This window comes from Phalangium opilio, unplaced genomic scaffold (assembly GCF_054372755.1).
Source record: "Phalangium opilio isolate 3A_F unplaced genomic scaffold, DU_Popi_V2 ptg000329l_1, whole genome shotgun sequence".
In the NCBI taxonomy this organism is placed as follows: Eukaryota; Metazoa; Arthropoda; class Arachnida; order Opiliones; family Phalangiidae; genus Phalangium; species Phalangium opilio.
This window is the reverse complement of record NW_028324226.1, coordinates 1,300,845-1,314,344: the sequence shown is the minus strand read 5'-3', so window position 1 is coordinate 1,314,344 and position 13,500 is coordinate 1,300,845. Positions and strand designations below refer to the sequence as shown.

At 37.6% G+C, this 13,500-nt stretch overlaps 1 protein-coding gene across 6 annotated transcripts in view; it reads right to left on the bottom strand.

The window, feature by feature from the left end:
- Window positions 1-13,500, bottom strand: part of LOC149610206 (latrophilin Cirl-like) — a 331,713-nt gene that overhangs the window by 223,785 nt on the left and 94,428 nt on the right. For all 6 annotated transcript variants that reach the window (XM_089859269.1, XM_089859273.1, XM_089859272.1 and 3 more), the window contains exon 4: window positions 2,247-2,573. The gene's annotated coding sequence lies outside the window, so the exon portion shown is untranslated. The remainder of the gene's footprint in view (window positions 1-2,246; window positions 2,574-13,500) is intronic.

Below are 13,500 nucleotides of genomic sequence, written 5' to 3'. Positions count from 1 at the left end.
ATTTTGAATTTTAAAATCATTCTGAAGAGGTATTTCCTGGTTATTTCACTAAGCAAATTGGTCTTATTATTAGTAGAAGAATCGATAAGAAAAAAAATCAATTGATTCACCTTTTCACCGTCCCTTTAATTTTGGACTACTCCCAGTTCGTGAACGCGTGTATATATTTCCCAAACCCTTTCAATATATTATATCACACCCTCCATATATGGACCATTTCGATTTAAATAACGAGCTACTACACGAACGCCTTCCCCCCAATCAAAACACGTCAATAAAACCAGGCTTATTCAATCAATGTTATCCTTCAAGACTACGTTAGCCGATTATTAGATGATGGTATAGTAGGAGTAAAGTAATTACATCAAATTGGATATGGACAAAATCCATCCAGGGGAAGTGTAATGAGAAATTATTAGAAATAAGGAACATTAGAAAATATCGTGACAAGCTCGTATCCCTCCGCCGAGCAATTATTATTTCCTTACGTAAACCACCCTAAGTTTGCGCTTCATCCTAAACCTACTAATTCTTTCGTCTTTGCATTCCCCGATGTATGGGCGAGAGTGTTTCAACTTTTAACTTTTGTAACCACCACGCAACACCTATTAACGAAAGACGAAATCTCCTCCCAAACAAGCGTGGCTTGATGGCGTTTAGTTATCATAGCGAACGCGCGATACAAATTATATAACCCCACCTTTAAAAGCTACAAGCACATATCGCCTGTTAAATGACTAGTAAACTTTTCCAGGACATCCCCTATATAGCTGGTTGGATATAGCGTGATGTATGGGAATCCAAAAGGGGTATACTCCGATTTAGTTTTGACAAAATTGACGTCTCCACCCTCGCGAGATACCGCGAGGTATCTGAGGGGTCGGACACTATTATAATTGAAATACAGTATGTTCCAAAAAGGGTGGTTGGATCAAAGTGGAAGTGGGTTGTAGTGGGAAACCAATTGTAACTTCTACGACATTTTGACCTAAGGGTCACCGTTTACATGTTATGATTAGGAGTGTTTTACGGATGACCCCTTCATAAAAATAGCATTGCTTGTTCAGTTTCTTACTTAAATTTAAAGGGGTCATTCGTAAAACACTGAAATCATAACATCATACATGAAAACGGTGCCCCTTAGCTAAAAATGGAGATAGAAGTTACACCATTTTAGACTCAAAACAGAGTTCCCATAGAACCATCCCACTGTACTTCTCTCCTACCACCTTTTATTAGAACATGCTGTATATTTCAAATTGGGTTTTTGAAATTACGTTTATAATGTTAGACACCCCTTATCCATGCACGAGCTCGTGGCGAACTCGGTTTATCTCTGGACTAGCTTCGAGAAGAGGTCGAATCAAGCGAGCTAGGGAAGTCAGATTTATTTCTAAACCCACCCAATGCAAGAGCGAAAGAGAGGAATTACCTCGTAATTATAACGAGCATTTCGAAATTAAGCGAGGGAATATCAAGCCAGGCCAGCCAAGCTAGCTAGCTAGCTGTCAATTATTTGGAGGTGTAGCTAAAAATATATCGTGCTGCGTTTTCATAATTCCTTTTAATTAGTACCTGACGGACTCTCCAAGAATAGGGTTTAAGTCTCGTTCGGACACCAGGGACTTTTATCAATAAAGATGACGTCCAGGGTATGCCGTGTAAGGTTTGAACTCGTCCATCTAGACAACGTCTTGTTTTTTTGGGCGCGGTTTTTACTATGGAAGGTCTATTTCCAAGCAATTTGCTGCCATGCTGTCCTATAAATATCTTTTCTACAGTCGATTTCAATCAGTCTCACGCTACCATTTTCTATATTAAGCAGACGTTGCTAGGATTAAGCTAACCCTTGGCTAAGCCTAACGTAGAAAAGAAAAAAAAACTGCAGTCGACGTGGGAGGGAACGAATTACCAATTTATCTTATTTTTTAATTAGATTAGCGGCCATTTTTTTATACTAAAAGAAAAACTACGCGCCTCTCTAATAGAAACTGTTGCGACGTTGAAAAATATTTTTTTAAATTAGGTTTACCACTAAACTCCACCTCTTTCGAAGTTATAATATTTTTGGGAAAGTTTCTATCGATGTACAAGTGCAGTTTAATTGGGTAAAAAAAATTAAAAATATACGTACTGAATGGTTTAGTCTTAACGTCAAAGATGGTTAATTATTAGTATGAACTATTTAGCTGACGACAGTGCGCTCCCCATTAAAAAAAAAAGAGTATTGAAATATTTGGGCTCACCATAATTATTGAGTGCCATGGTGTCCATGTACTTGGAACTCACGACTTGGGATAGTATATGTCCTTGATTGTGGTTATGGACGGTACTTGTTTGCAAACGCGAGATTGAAGTACTGTACTGAATTATTTGTTGTTTGTCAGAGTTGTTTGAAGTCAGCAGTGTGTTTCAAGACTCAAGTACTTGTGGTTGGTTATGACACTGTCCGGGGCAACGTTAAAGCTCACTACAGTTGCTTGTTCAACTACAATATCCTTCGTTTAAGGCGTGTTTCAAGTACTTATAAGTAGTTGACGTACGGCAAATTAAACCCAAATCACGTTTACAATCTGCAATTAAAAAAAATAAACAAAATTAAGTTACTTAAATTCAGAATTAATATTTTACCTAACCTAAGCAATATATAAATAATTAATTTGCAAGTCTAAATGAAATTTTAACGACGCGTCAAAACAATAGTCGCAAATAACCCGGGGGCCTTACTTAATTTGGGGGGGGGGACAAACAAAACTGAAGAGATTTTAACAATTACCTATACCGGATCTAAAAACGTAAGCCTATAAACGCTCATAAATAAATATAGCTGACACACACGGTAATTACAACTTTTAAAATATAAAATCCTAATTTCGGTGGTAACCATTATTTCGAAGCTGGCTATACTGAAATATTTTCGCGGCTAATGGCTTGTAAAAATCACTGGAAAATATCGTTAATGGCCGAATAAAACACCATTGATCAAATATCCCCCCGGAATTTTTAGGACAATTTTTATAAACTATTTTGTTCTACCTTTCGAAAAGCTCATGTCGCGAAATTTCGTGAGAAACCGCAGTTCATCCCCTAAGGGCCCTTAGGCCCCCAAACATCGAAGTATTAAACCCCAAAACGACATTTTTGCGGTTTATTTTTTACCAAGAGTGCGAGCTGAGAAACAGTATAAATTAACGGCCCAAGTTTCATCCTTCGGTAATTTTAAAAAATACGCCAATAGATTTTTAAACAAGGGGTTTGTAATATACGAGGAATTAAATTTTTACTCTAAAGCTATCAGAAATCATCGACGTTCGATCTATTATCGAGGTGGTGGAGGAGGGAGATGGGAGTCTTCAGGCCCAAGGAAAAGGATCCCGAAATATTTGAAAAATTATTTAAGCCTTGCTTTTGATTTTTAAATCTCGCGCGCATTTATCAATATGTCTTACACCAGAGAGCAGCTTGAAAAATTACATGGCTAACCCTTATCACGTGACAAGCGCCAACCACTCCCCCTGCAAACTCGCACTACGAACTGCCATCTTGTGAGAACATTGATATGAATCCCTTGGCTGTAGACTGTAGTTGCGCAATCAGTACAAGTCTTCTTTTGAAAATAGTACATTTCGCATTGGAGAGAGGGCGCAATATAGTACCTTAATTTACAAACAGTAACCCACGTGACAATAAACAGCCAACTGAACCCACTTCGGCCTCCTTTCTCCCACCCACTATGTGGGGTTAGGCTCGCGGAGTAGAATACCCCCACAATACAACTCCATTTCTACAGTACTCCCTTCTTAAGCCTTTGTTTTTGAATTTTAAAACTCCGCTCGTTTTAACCCTAATGTCACATGATAATTGAATATGGCGGTAGCTCGTGAGGAAAACAATTTCATTTTACAAGAAAAAAAAACCTTTTTATCTTTTTAACTTCTTACGAAGAAGTCCTTACCCTTTAAGAATTTTTATATCGCGGCAGCCTTAGGGCGGGTTAAACGAAGCCACAATTTAAGTTCTTAGCCCGTCCCGCCAAGCGATGAATATTTAATTAGAGTTGGGAAATTTTAAGCCTCGGCGTTCGCGTCTCTCTCTTAGCCCCGAGATTCGCGATGACTCCTCCCAAACTCGATAACATTTCTTGTTTTAAGCCAACGATATACGCGACCCGACTCCCTAATTTGAACCCAGTCAACGCGAAAGATGGGTTACATAAACGACATCCAACCCCTCTTTACAGAAATGTTTCAAACCGCGTCGCGAAACAATGCCAAACACTCCCCAATTAAAATTAAACATAATTAGAGAGTAATAGGTCCTTATAAAATCCTGTATCTTCTCAATGGTATTATGTACTTGGATCATTCAAAGTACACATTCTTAATAGAGATGATCAATTCTATGACGTCATTGAAATAAAAAAAAAACGATGTGGCGCGCGAAATTCCTCGAGCCAAGGGTTAAAAATTTAAACGATCAATTTTAAATAATTTTTTTTTACACCATAACACGTAACTAAGTGTTGAATGAAGGTATAACTTGAAATTGCGTAGAGATAATATCGTCGTGATACGTTCATAACCAAAAACCTATTATTTGATTTAGTTTCTTACAAAATATTAAGAGTTTAGCTATAATTTATAACAGGTATTTTAAAATAAAATAGTCTAATATGGAAATAGACCCAGGGCTGTATTTTATTTATTTTTTTAAAACTAAATTTTAAAGTGGAAACTGAATGAATTTAATAATCTCGAGAATAATTTTCTAAATATAGTCTATGTAATCAAAGTTCAGAAAATATGTTCTATAAGTTTGTGACTGGTTATTGAGAGTGGCGTAGGTGAAACTTCATAGATTCGCCTAGAGAGGCGCTGTCAAAGGCTTAATACAGCCTAATTAGGAAGATGGACTGCAAAACCGAGTGTAGTCAAATCTCTCGTCGTTCTCGAACTAGCTTTAAGTAAGACTCTAGCATTATGAAGTATAGAAAGTATTGGTTTTACATTCAAGAGCGTTCTGAATAATTTCATAGAAGAAATCTTTTATCAAAATTTCGCTCACGTTTGTCGCTTTAATTTCATCCCTTTTAAAAAGATTTTTTGGGGTAAAAATGCGCGAAGAAAAATAGACCCTTCTGCAGAAAGAGGAAAGTAAAAAAAAAGGGTTGTTGAAGAAAAAACATTTGGTTCGTTTTGGAAAAGCAAACAACGTTTCATTCTTTTTTTTTCTAAAAAAATGCACCCTTTCTAGCTGAGATGCGGAAAAGAAGCTCAAGAGCGGAGGATGGGGATGAAGGAAGGGACTATCATCCCTCTGTTTTCATAGCGGATTCCTAAATAAAATCTCCCTTCTTTTGCATGAAAAGACAAATTTAAGTTTAAATCCATCCAACAAGCGCTCCCTCAAATTTTAAAACGTTTCAGACTAAAAACCCTTCAATTTTGAATGGAATAATAAGGGGATATCTGCACATTCCAAGCCTGTACGCGATATAAAAAATTCCAGAACGGGGTCCATTTGAAATCGTAACAGGGGTTTACCAAAAGCGCGCGTATAAATTTTACCTTTAGAGCGCAAGCGCAACCAAACAATATTAAACCCAGATTTTACGAAACTATTTAACAATTTCGGAATGTAAATCGAGCCAGAGTTAGTTAGGGGACTGAGCTAATGGTCATTCATTTACTCTCGAAACATTTATGAATGTCCCCCTATAGTTGCTCTTTTTTCTCTTCTTACGTATACTGAAGTCATCCTATTTGGTGGAATTAGAGTCGAACCCAAAAGGTAGAGAGAGAGAAAAAGGTTTCGGGCACAAAAAAATCTTCCAGGGGCGAGATAAAAAAAACTTAAATCTTGTTAGAAAAGGAGATTGTAACTGAGGGGGAAATGTGAACGAAAAAAAAAATACATGGAGAGATTTAAGAGTGAGAGGGGTTCAAAAAAAGGTTGGTTGGTTGGTTTAATTGAGCTTAAGACTTGGCTGAAGAGTGAAGACTTCTGGCCCACGCTATCCAACGTGAAGATTCTCTCCCTTTCAAGGTGGTAAAGGTTATACCAGGGAGGAGTAGGTAAGGAGATGAAACTTACGTTTGCTTTTAAGAATCGCAACCGTAAATTTCCCTAACTCCCATAACGGGAGAAAGGGCAAATGATGTTATCGCAGGGAGAAATGAGGTAAGATGGAGTGAAAATGATGATGGGCGACCTGCAGCACCGAAACTCGGTCTTCCGGTGTACCTTGGGCACGCAGCTACACTTCGGTAGGCGATTGCTAAGTGCTTAAGCGCCATTGTATTTGTATAAGAACTATAGCTTCTATTTTTAAGACAGAGGGAGCATCATTTACGATTCTGTACTGTGCGACAGTACCTAAACGCTGAGGATGCTGGGGGACTTCGGTGCCGAAGGTGGTGGTACAGAGGCAAAGTATAGGTATGGGGCTACCACTCCATTCCTCTCTCCTTCAAGCCCCTTTCTTCCAATGTGGGACTCAAGGCTGAGTGCCAGTTCACCCAACGATGTTACGACTCCTTTTGTATTCCTCCCTGGTTATGTACTCTTAAAGCCCATCTTGCACTAACACAAAAATCCATTGGCGATATTTGTAGAAAAATATTTAAGTAGTAAAGATTAAAGTTAACGAATTTACGAATGGCTCGTAATCGAAACTAATCTTTAGACTTCCCTTATATAATATTTGGAAAATAGAAAGGTACGTTCGATACATGGGTCACGTGTTAACCGTAAATTTGAGGGAACGTTTAATAGATATCATTTGACATAAATCCGTCCAAAAACGAACACAAACAGATACGGAGTGTCAAGTTTCGAACAAGATAATTTTCACTTTTTAGTGGGAAATGAAAATATTTGGAATTAAGTCTATTGAATGTTTAACCAAGTTTTCACGCGCGCCAGTTTTTAAAATAGATGGCGCAAAATAAGGGATGGCTAAGTATGTTATGAAAACAAGGATTGTCATAACATAAGCAAGGATGATTAAGAATAGTATAGGAATTAGACCTTACGTTAATATTAATATTATCCTAATTTTATTTCCACTTTCATACATTATAAAGGAAGCAATATACCAATTTACTTTAACCTAATTTGCATAGGGATTTATAATGGAAATGACAAAAGGTCGGGTTTGAATTTTTCACATAGTGAAAGTTAACATTTAAAATATTCGCATACGCGAGATGATGATTCAAAATTTTAATGAAAATACATTATTTTCCCATCCATTGAAACATTTTGGATATATTGTTAAATATTCAGTGAAAGCGAAGATTGTATTCTATACTTTTCTAAAGCCCCATTCAGACTGGACTAAAAACATCTTGCGTTCACGTCGGTGAAGTTGGTTTTCTCGCTTAATTAGACACGTGCCAACAACTACGTAAAAGATTCGAGGGTTCAGTTTGAAAATTTTCAGTTTCGACGGGCAGTGTCGAGATGGCACCACCACGTTAGAGCCTTTTCTTAGGGCATGGCTCACTCGATCATGCCTTGATGACGCGTGATGGAGTGAGCTATACATTAGCAGACGATATATGAAAAGTTTCAGGATTCTTAGCGCGCTCTGGGTGGTATTTTCATTCGGTTATTTTGTCATATTCAAAAGTATTACTTCAAAAATTACCATACACTCGACTCGTATTAAGTCGTCTTCTCACACGTCTGAACAGGGAAATGAACGTACCGAGGCGACCACCGACGGAAACTTAAGATTCTACTCTATAGTCTGAATGGGCCTTTAGACCTTTATATCTAAATCTAAAATTCAACTGGAGATATTTAAATTTAGAATAGTTTCAAAAGCGCTGATGAAGCATTTCCGAGGGAAATAAAGCGCGAACTATAGCTTGAAACGTTTTATTTACTTTGTTTTATTATTTTCCCCCAAAACCTTTTCGATCTTTAGATTGTGCCGAATAAACAAACAAATAGACATACAGACAGAGAGCCGCTGCGTCGTCGCTCCAGACGTTAGCTAGGATATATTTACCCAAAACATCTTTATACGCCGTTCCAAAGCCCCATATAGAACTTTTAAGAAAATTTCAAAAGTTCTCAGACGAGTAGAGAAAGCGAGACACAAAACGAGAGGTAAACAAATGCTTTAAAAATAAAGTTAGTTCATAGATAAATGTATATTATTAACTCTATGTGCGCCTTAACGTCTGCTATTTTTGAATACGACCGTAATATCTGGGTTAACGAGGTCTAATAAGTTGTTTCATACAGACATTTACACCACAAATGAATTATTCAAAGCATTTGCGAGAAAAACATCGAAAATTATACAAATATTCAAATTCAGTATATTTATACACAGTGTTTCATGGGATATTTTTGAGTCGAAAATTTTTAATGACATTTTGCTGTTAATTTAAGGGCCACCGTTTTAATGCTAAAGTGTTCTGCGTATGTCCCCGTTTCAGTTTCTCGCGTCATTTGTGAAACACTCCCTGTCACAAAATGTCACGAAACATTTTCGACTCAAAATAGCCTACTGTACCACCTTTTTTTGGAAATGGAACACCCTGTATATTTAGAAAATCATATTACAAACATCCTAGTTAATTTACAACCCCAAATATTTATCCACTCTTAACAAGATAACGTTAATTTGTTTAATTAGCGACATATAATTTCCCGAGGCAAAATTAATTTGGCCCTTAATGAGAAAGTCTTTATAATTTCGAGTCAAGCAATTATTACCTTAAAAGTGACTATGTTACGAAATCAAATATTAATAAATGTTTTTAAACGTTTCCTGCCTAAATTTCGTCACGTGGAGAAAACACGAGAAAATCTCACGTAACCGGATATGGTAAGAAATTTGTGGTTTGCCAAACTAAAAGAATTGTTATATACAAGGGGTCGGAAACAAAATTAATATATTTGAATTGTATTAAACCTAGAACACGCAGAAAGTATCCATTTCCTCGAGTTCCCCCAACGGTTTTTATTGGAAGATGAGAGTAAAAAAATTCTCTCACGTTAATTAATTCTTATAGTTTTATAAAAAATAATATTGAGGAAAATTCAACCTAACTTTGTACTGAATTTGATATTGCATTGAAACGCGTTAAAAATTTGTGAATTAAGGTGACTTTTTCGTTATTGGTAGGCGTATATTTCGGTTTATAATAGTGTGTTTAAAAGTACTTTACATTGAAATTTTCCATTAGGAACCTAGCGGAAATAATGACGCTTCCGTGAGCTGTACTCCAACACGCCAACTATAGCTCCTCTTGATTGAAACAAAAGGTAAAGAAAATATGTACGCGGAAAGGTAAGGTAAGGTATGGTTTGAAAAAGGAGTATATTCGCAAATAATTCGAGAGTACGAGTTATAAATAAGCGGGATTTTTATAAACAACAAGGGAATTGTTTATAATTCTTTCGAAAACAAACAATGACCGGAAGTATTAAAAAAATCATGGGGAATAGACCATTTTCAAAAGTCAGGGAGGGAGGGTAAAATAGAGTCTGGTGTGTTGACCACCTCCTTTTCTTGAGGCGAAACATTGATTGGTATATGGAATCCATATACCAATCAATGTTGGATAACAAAGGCGTTATGGTTTCAAAGGGCTTTAGTGGACTGGTAACTTTGAAGTTAAGTTGTATCTAACGTCTTTGGATTCACATAACGGATGTTACGTCAGAGAATTGTTGTCAAGCAGACGTCCCTAATTCAACAGGATGTTTCTGATAAGTCTACAATAAATTAAGGGGGATGTTCTTTGGACGAACGATTTTGAGTCGAAAATGTAACTTCTGTCTCCATTTCGCCACAAGGGACACTGTTTTCGAGTTATGATTAGAGTGTTTTAGGGAGTGACCACTTAATTAAATTAGAAATAATTGTCTAATTCAGTTTCTTAATTAAATTTAATACTCCAATCTTAAAATGTCATAGAAATTAAATTTTCAACTCAAAATCGTTCGTCCAAATAACATCCCTCTTAATTTATGGCAGACTTATCAGAAACACCCTGTATATTAATTCTATATCAGCAAAAAAATTTGCAAGAACCTAAAACGATGTATTAACCATTTTCTAATTAATCTAACATGCAATTCTACGATTCAAGCGAATGATGCCTTAGAAATAAAAAAAGTTCCTTGGAAGAAACGTAAAATTTTTACGTCTCTCCCTAGAACTATAGGAAAGGGTTAAAGGTTTTTAGACTTCCAAGGGTATATTTACGGTTGACCCTATGACCCGGCGGCAACAGCCCGCCATCTCTCTCTCTATATATATATACTTCACTATAGGGTCAGTCATTAGAGATTACGGTTCCTACGAATTCCTCATCTATATATGAAAGCCTTCCTCATGGCACCGAGAGAAGAAAAAAAAAAGATGACCCGCCATAAAAACTCACCATCATCGCGGAAAACATTTAAGGGCTTATGTACAGGAGTCGTTTCGCCAAAATAACAAGATAGAAAAGGGACGAAATATATATGTTTCAGCGAAGTGTATCGGTTTATACCGTGTACTTCTACACGTGGGACGATTTCAATACTTCCCCGATTAGTAATTTAAGGCGCGACTGAAGAGTTTTTCAAAATGAAGACGACGTTTTTCTCGAAAAAACGGGGAAAATTCCTGAAGTTTTGACGCCTGAGCAAATATATATATATATATATATATATAAAAGGGGAATTACTATAGAGCATAGAGTAAACCGAGATGGTAGACACTACCCAGAACCATAGAGGATATATTGTAGAGAGGAGTAGATAGTTGTTGCATTCAGTTTTCGTTAAATATTTGAAGCTAGTTTCTGGTAGACACGAGATTCTCTAACTCTCCGTCTCCATAGAGGATATACAGTAAAGCAGGCGACGTGTTTCAACCAATAAGAAAGTGTCTTTCAGCCACTTGGGGGAGGGGGAAATGAAAAAGCTTGGTGAGATATTCCCTTATGCCTTGGTAAAGGCTAAACCTTGGAGGAGAAAAGTGAGGTGGAGTAGCAGTTAGCCTCTCTACGACAACAAAGACCTCCCAGCATCCTCGGTGGGCGTTTTGATAGGATTATACGCTACGAAAACGTCGACAATGCCGCCTGTGTCTTAAAAATAGAAGCTGATTCGTGAGAACTAGCTTCTATTTCTAAATGGCGCTAGGTGGCAGCACTGACCAATCCCCTAACGAAGTTAGGACCGTGCGCAAGGTACTCTGGGCGACTTTCATCGCCGCTCATGGCCCACGAACGTTATTACTCCATCTCACCTCTCCTCCAAGGCTGAAATGTGTATCTACTCCTTTACTATATATCCTCTATACCAAAACCAATGGAACTCTACCCCGAACTCTACCTTGAACTCTAGAGCATACACAAAGATCCAGAGTAACTGCCCCCTCACCAAGCTATAAAGTAATTTCAAAGTGGAAGTAGTTCAGAAATATTCCGACGTGATTGATAGATACGAGCACCAATCCTAAAAGCACTAAATATGTCTTTGCAAAATATATTTACTATTAAATATCGCGTATGTAAACACGCATGGTCTACAGAAATATCATCACCGCCTGGATTGAAGTTGAGACGGTATCCAATCCATCCGTACGTATCTCTTATTGATTTCACTGTCACTCACTGTATTTAATTTCAAACCTTTTTCTACTCGCTCCTATAGTCCATCCAGCTGTCGCGGCGGCGTTTGACCAACGTTGTGTCACCCTTGACTGTACCAAGTACTTCTAGATTTTTTTTCTTCTTTTTCTATATTTTTTTCTTCTTTCCAATCGACGGGCTTTCAGCTTATATGCGATACCAAAAGGACGACATTTGGACTAACGCCAGCTAGAAATTGGTTCTCTTTTTTCTCCCCCCTATCTGTGAGTGAGTGGTCAAGCATGGTCAAACGTCCAGGGACAAGGTGACCCCTACCCCTTCCCAACCTCCAAAAGAAAATAAGTTTCTTCTTTTTTTAAAAAGAAAAATAAATAAATAAATAAAAAGCTAAACAGAATTGTTATTAAGAAATAATTGAGTTAGGGTTTAGCCGACGAACTTACAAATATTATATTATTATTATTAATGCAAAACCGAATTATTCCGTTTATTTATAATTTAATTCAACTGACCATTTCGGAAATTACATACAGGGAAAACAAGAAGCGATATCTAGTTTACTAGAGAGAAGGTATAAATTCGCCACATTTCTGGATTTACCCCCAGTCCAAACGTAGGTCCGGAGTTAATCCCCGCCTCTAAATTACAAATTGCATCTCATTGGTTCTTGTAAACTCACAACGCGAATGACGAAAATTACGTAGTTTCCGGAACGAGGAGAGGCGAAATAGCCCGACCTCCTTTTACGTCCCCCCCCCCTTGTATTTTGAAAAAAGGACTGGGACTATGGCGCGCGAATACTTAGGCATCTTATACCTTCTCCCTAGTAAACTAGATATCACTTCTTGGAGAAAGCAACACACAGGGGCAAGGCCGCCATTGGGGTATTCTCCCTCGAGAAAAAAAGCGCCGCTAGAGCATGGCAGAGCGAGTTGGCTAGACTCCCGCGTGTAGTGAACTCGGGCTCCGTCTGGTGTTGTTTCTTGGCGTGAGGAAGAATACCCCAATGGCGGCCTCGACCCTGTGTGTTGGTTTCTTTGTAAGTAATTTCCGAACTGGTCTATTGTTATGTTTTTAAAAAGTTACGACTGGACCCCGATGGTTGAATTAAAAAGGACTCAATGCAAGTATTGATATTAGAGCCAGGTAACATTGTAATAACGCGTATAGTGTCGGCGTCAGTATTAAATTTGAAAGCTATGTAGCAGGGGCGTGAAAGACTATTCTTTTCTATGGCTATAATTTCGCTATTCTTCCATCGTTAAACAGGGAGCGACTTCATTAATCACGCGGAAACCGAGCCGAGCCGAGCAAAGCAAAGGCCCCCTTTCCAATATCCATTAGAGTCAACTTCTTTTTACCAACCCCAACTACCCCCTTTCTTTTTTCAAAAAAATAAAATGCGAATATGTTCGACTTTACTTAGGTAATACGCTCTAAACATAGTTCAAGTGTTTTCTCCAATAATCCACTTATCCCCTTCTATACCAAAAGTAAATTATATAAAACAGGAATCCATACATCTAATAGGAATCATATCTCAGACACTTATTGCTATGCGGGGTTTGTGGGCGGAATTAGAGCGCTCCCCGTCACGCGTCATAATTCTGGCGTGTTTCTAACTGTAATTTCATTGGTTGGTCGTCTGTTTATGTTCCTATAGTATGGGCAAAAAAGTCGCCATACTGTGACGTAGCAACGCGAGGTGAGGAGCGGGAGTGATGTTTATTTGTGATGCACAATTTATCACGCGTAATGATTAGTCAAGTTCCTCCCTCAAAGCCCGCCTAGATACGTTGAGAAAATTTCTACATGATGACTCGTATTAACTTATGACTTCCTGTCTGAAAGCGAATTTAAATCAAGAATATTTTGTAATTACTTTGTTAAG